Below are 6,613 nucleotides of genomic sequence, written 5' to 3' on the forward strand. Positions count from 1 at the left end.
TAACTTTGAAAGACTAAAGAATCATGGTAAAAAAGCCATGGATTCTATGTGCAGTATTCCCCTAGCTCTGGAGTTCTGCCATTCTCATTGATTGATAAACTTGGTCTTGGCTCACTGTTCTTGCTGATCTTCTGGGGGAGGGCATGTTGCCGTGGTTCCCAAATGTCTTTGCTGGAGGCAGAAGTGCCCCACCCTTGCCGGTCAGGGCTAAGTAATCTGGTCGGGTTTGCTCTTGGGAGCTTTTGTTCCCTGCAAGCTTTCCGAACAGCTTTGGAGGACGAGAGTGAAAATGGCGGCCCCCCCCCAATCTCTGCCCCAGAGGAGCTGAGAACTCAGGGCCCGCTCCTCAGTGAGCCCCCAGAGAAAAGCAGTTAGTCACTCCCACCTCCCTGGTCTCCGGCCGCACTCCATGCTCACCCAGCCTATGACCGAGCATTTCTATCTCTGGCACCCGACCCCGTGTGTAGTTTCCAAACCCAGCAGATCCCTGCGGTGTGCTCCCGTGCCACTCTTCCCAGGGGAGGAAGGAGAGTCTCCCCGGATCTGCCGCTTGTTGGGTCCCTGCTGGAAAAGCAGTGGCCCGACTGTGCCTTGGATCATGGTTTCTGGCAACCCTGAGCTGACAGCCCGCATCTTGGCTCTGTCTCTGCAGTCGGCTTCCCTGCTCCAATACCTGGGAGCTCTGCTGCACTCAGGCACCCCCGGTCTTTCTGTGACGCGGAGGGTCCTGAGACCACACTGTCCCAGTGAGTGTTCCACCCCCCACTTAGCCACTGGAGTGACGTCCCTCAGCAGAGCTGACTTCTTAGAAGTTCTGATTTTGTGCTCTGCAGCTCTATCACTTGCCAGTAGCGGCCAACGGAGGCCTCCTACCCTGCCGTCTATCTTCCCGAATATCGCCTCGGATTCACTTCTCCGCAAGTGAAGAAAGTGGTCACTTTTCCGTTCAGAGAGTTGCTGCTATTCTTTTCTTCAATATCCTGTTGAGTTCATAGGTATACAGAATGGTTTGATTCCTATCTAGCTGAATTCCTGGGACCAGACAAAATTAGGTGTCCTACTCCTCCACCATCTTGCTCCCAAACTCTATATCTGTTTTTATCAATTTTTTAAAGATTTTATTTATTTATCAGAGGAAGAGAGAGAGCACAGCAATGAGAGCGTCAGGTAGAGGAAGAAGCAGGTTCCCCACTGAGCAAGGAGCCCGATGTGGGACTCAAGCCCAGGACCCTGGGACCATGACCCTAGCCAAAGGCAGACGCTCAACTGACTGAGCCACCCGGGTGTCCCTGTTTTTATCAATTCTTTTAGGAGGGCTGACAATACTGACTCCATCTTTGGCCCACATCTTGTGCATGTCTGTTTGATAACCTCCCTCAGGGCTATGTATTCCAGGCCCCTTGGAGGCTCATGTGTCATAACCAGAATGTAGGCAGGCTTGTTCTGGTCTTTGACAAATCTGTTTAGATAACTATTAGAGATAACTTAATCCCCCCCCCCCCACATCTTGAAGCACAAATGGCCCCATGAGTTCTGTTAAATGTTAACTATCAATTAAATGTATGCAAACCCTTCTCCCTCTCTCCAACATCCTCCCACATGTCTCTTCACTCCATAAAATCTGTAGACTAAGGTCCAGACTTTGAGGATAATAGCTGCACAGATTCATAGCATCATCTGCCTAATCCTCCCTGTCTGTATGTTACCCTAAATAAAACTCTGCATAAACTGTATGGAGTTTCCTGTTTTTTCAGTCTCAAAGTGCTTTCTCAGTTTGGAAGATACATTACAGTCCCTCCACCTTCCAAAAATTCTCTTTCTCTGGAGAACCCAGACTCATAAAGAGGTAGTTTGGGATCAATAGGTGGATTTTAGAGTGGCTATAAAGTGCCTAAAAATTTATGTAAATATTTCCATGTGAATGTTTGCATATCTATTTTTATGGATGTATTATCAATAATTTTCATGAAATTCTCAAGGATTCTCTCATTCAATAAATGCTAAGAAAAAAATGCTATAAATTCTGTTCTCTTTTAAATCTTATTGAAGACGTGAGTCTTGTATTTTTTACATTTTACCTTTTCCCTTTAATGACTTGAGGCTATCAAAGACTCGGATATTTCAAAGAAATGACAATGTCCTATTTTGAATTTTGCTCCATTTTTTTCCCTTTAATCTATTGTCAAAAACATAGATATATACTTACTCAGTTTGGGTTTATATGTAGTAGGAATTTAGAAATGTTCTGAGAGGATCATATAAATGGGTCCTATACAGATTTTCATAGTGTTTATATTGTTTCTTCTTGATCTAGGGAAAAGAAGTATAGAAAAATAAATGGAGATAGGTTATCATCTTAGTCCAGGTGTCTGAAGATGTTATGGAAGCATTTTTCTAGGGATTTCTCTCCATGGCAGCATGGGTATGATATGGATAAAGATACCTATTTATACTAGATGTTTCTCTCAGAGTCTGAATACTGTCAGCTATGCATAGGAGGAACCTGACAGGGACTTCCGCAGGGACTTTCCTTTTCTTTCCACTTCCTCCTCAGGATTATTGTTTCTCTTAGAAGAGGCTTGTTCCTCAGCTCTGTATGTCTTCAGTTTGACTCCATTGGCAGTAAAGGTAGCAGAAGTTTTTTTTTACTTTCCTAAAACAAGATGACACCTATTCCTAATTTCCAGGGTTGTTGAAAATTTTCCCCCAGACTAACAAAACTTCTTGGTCATTTTAATGATAATTTAGGAGACAGAGTAGCCAGGACTTAGTCATGCACTTTATCTTTATTTTTTTTTAAAGATTTTATTTATTTATTTGACAGAGAGAGACATAGTGAGAGCAGTAACACAAGCAGGGGGAGTGGGAGAGGGAGAAGCAGGCTTCCCGCGGAGTAGGGAGCCCAATGTGGGACTCGATCCCAGGACCCTGGGATCATGACCTGAGCCAAAGGCAGACGCTTAACGACTGAGCCACCCAGGTGTCCCTGCACTTTATCTTTAAACTGGCTTCCCTCTCCATGTTATCAAATCATGGAGCCCATAGAATACAAATTATATTTATTCAATAGGATGCCACCTACATGGGAGAGAAAAGTATGCATTCCCTTATCACCGTGAAGTCCTACTAGACAACTCTTTTTTAAGTTCATATTTCTTCCCTAGAATTTGACCTCTAAGCAGGAAAGTGCTCATAAACCTGGCTTTCCTCACCTTTGCTCAAAAGTATTAGCTGTCTGAGTTAGGATTTGTTCAAGTAATGGAATCTTGACTGTCTTTTATGTTATCTTTGGTACACAGGCTGAAGGTTTTATCTTTATCTGTGTCATGATTCTAACAACGAAATAGCTCTGGCTAACATATAGTGACAGGTAAATCATTTAAAAACAATTGTACAAAAAGTTCTTTTCCACAGTGATTACCTTTCTTAATAGTAATTCCTAAACCTGTCCATTTTAATGATTCATGAAATCACTCCCTAATAGTATATAAAACATGTACCTTCAAGATTTTCAAATTTTATTGTGGTTATAAAACTGAAAAAAAAGTTCCCTTCTCTCCTTTCACCCTGTGAAGAAATAACAGTTCAAGTTATGTTCTCCATAAAATAAATAAAAACAGAAAACACCATACAATAGAAATCAATTCTTTTGTCATTTTAACAGTAGTAACAACACCTGAATTCAGGTAGGATGACTTACAACAAAACTATTTGAGATGATTTAGTCAGGAAAAGGGAAAAAATATAAAAGATTTTCTCATTCTCAACAATTATCTTGCATGATTTTATAAATATATTTTTTGTGTTATTGTCTTATGCAAAATATGAACAGAAATGCACAATGGACCACCAGATGCTGAGTAAAATTATTCACAACTAATATCTAAGATCAGAAAAGAATCAGAGAAGAATGGGGCAAAAATCTAAATGTTTAGCTAAAGAAGGTATTCCTATCTTTAAAACTTAAAATCATTGGCTAATCCTTACTCTGAGTTTATTATATATCAGTTGCTCTTCTAGATTGTGTATATTTAAAGACCAATAAAATTCTCAACTTGGATGCAGAGAAAAGAAAAGAAGTAGTGACAGATATTTGGATAAATAGTTGTAACACAATAGGATAAGTAAGATAATAGAAATATGCAAAATCTATAGCAATACTATACAGAAATGAATAATGAGTTTAATTCTGCTGGAGAAAATATATGTAAGTGACAATGAGGCAAAGGGAGAAGGCAGATCAGTTGAAGTGATTTGTTGATAGGACTAGATCAAAGACAGTATTTAGATGACTTCAAAAAATGTGGAGTTCTTAGAGTATTATTTTGAGGGGAGACAGCAGGAATGACAGGCAATATTTAAAGAGTGATAGGCAAGTATGGTCATGAAAGTTAAGTCAGGAGTAGTCTAAGTGATGGGAACCATCAATTGGCTTTAAACAAAGCATTGATTTAGTCATGTATGCATTTTATTGTAGTATGTAGATTGAATTAAAGACCAAAAAATTGAAACAAAAAGTGGAAGAAGCAGTTAATAGGGCATTGCTATAAGATAAATATAAAAAGATGAGATTCTGCAATGAAGTAATAATTAAAGGACAAAATGGAATTTAGCAACAGAAAAGGCATTATAAATACAAAGAAGGAACTAAGAAGATTTCTAATTTAGCTTGAGAAATTGTGTAAACATTCACAGAAATCAGAACTATAGAGACAGTTGTTTATTCAAAGAGATAATGCATTAATTTGAGAATTACATTAAGCAATTTGTGGGACAGCCAGGTACAGATGTGTTTTGCTTTGTTTTTATTTATAAACCTAATGAGTGTGTTTATTTTCTGAAAACTTACACTTTGAAAAAAATAATAAAGATATATTGAAAACATCTATTTATGAATTATAAGTACATTTTTATCTTTTCTGTGGAAATGTATGAGAACGCTTCCTACAATAACAAAACACTAATCTAATTTTAACTGCATTAATCCAACTCAACAAACATTTATGAACTTCCTATGTCATAAACAATATGCTAGGGCAGTAGAGATGCCCAAGTAATTAAGAAATAGTCCTTGTCCTCAAAAAGCATATTGTCTAGTGGAAAAAGAAAAGAAAACAAAATAAAACATAAAAGCAACCAATGATTCAATGCATTAAGAGTTCTAGGAAAGTGCTAAGGAATTACAAAGGGGCAGGGCACAGGAGAGGTCACAGGTGGCTAGGGTTCCCTCTGGCCATACAGAAGGAGGATGCAATTTTCTGAGTAACTCAGACTCTGGGTCTTTAAATCAGGAAGTAATGAAGATATTGTCAAGCATTTTGATCTTCATTTCAATGTTCTCTCTTTCACGAGGGAGCCTGGGTGTGCCAAGAGGTGTGAACTGAAGCAAGGTTTGTTTTGGATGCATCTGGGGGGTGTTTTTCCACCTTCTGGCATCAAACCTTCCATTAGTCTGATGGAGTAATGTTTGCATCTATTTTCTTGTTTTCACGGATATTTTAGTAGGTCTTATTACACAGCTGCTTTAGCGATATTTGTACAATGAATACAGAATTTTTATTTTTTCAGCATTATTGAAGCAAAATTGACAAAATTGTAAGATATTTAAAGCATACATCTTACTTTTTTTCTTTTTCCTCCTCTGATTATGAGTTCCACTGCCCTGTCTTCAGATTCACCCATCCCTTCTTCCACTTCTAGTCTGCTGTTGAACCCCTCTATTGTATTCTTCAGCTTTGTGGTTTCTGTTTGGAATTTATATTTTCTACCTCTTTGTTGAAATCCTCACTTGCTCATACATTTTTTACCTCATTTCAGTGAACATCTTTATGACCATCATTTTGAACTCTATCAGGTAAATCACATATCTCCTTTTCATTAAAGTCTTTTTCTGAAGTTTTGTCTTCTTCTTTTGTTTGGAATGGATTCCTTGATTTCTTTTTTTTTTTTTCTTGACTTTTTTTTTTATTATGTTATGTTAATCACCATACATTACATCACTAGTTTTTGATATAGAGTTCCATGATTCACTGTTTGCGTATAACACCCAGTGCTCCATGCAGAACGTGCCCTCTTTAATACTCACCACTAGGCTAACCCCTCCCCTCAACCCCCTCCCCTCTAGAGCCCTCAGTTTGTTTTTCAGAGTCCATCATCTCTCATGGTTCGTCTCCCCCTCCTATTTTCCCCCCTTCATTCTTCCCTTCCTGTTATCTTCTTCTTTTTTTAACATATAATGTATTATTCATTTCAGAGGTACAGGTCTGTGATTCAACAGTCTTACACAATTCACAGCACTCACCACAGCACATACCCTCCCCAATGTCTATCACCCAGCCACCCCATCCCTCCCAACCGACTCCCCACTCCAGCAACCCTCAGTTTGTTTCCTGAGATTAAGAATTCCTCATATCAGGGAAGAATGAAGCGGGGGAAATCGGAGGGGTAGACGAACCATGAGAGACGATGGACTCTGAAAAACAAACTGAGGGTTCTAGAGGGGAGGGGGGTGGGAGGATGGGTTAGCCTGGTGGTGGGTATTGAGGAGGGCACATTCTGCATGGAGCACTGGGTGTTATGCACAAACAATGAATCATGGAACACTACATCTAAA

The sequence above is a fragment of the Leptonychotes weddellii genome, chromosome 12, assembly GCF_054177405.1.
Source record: "Leptonychotes weddellii isolate Sample4059 chromosome 12, ASM5417740v2, whole genome shotgun sequence".
In the NCBI taxonomy this organism is placed as follows: Eukaryota; Metazoa; Chordata; class Mammalia; order Carnivora; family Phocidae; genus Leptonychotes; species Leptonychotes weddellii.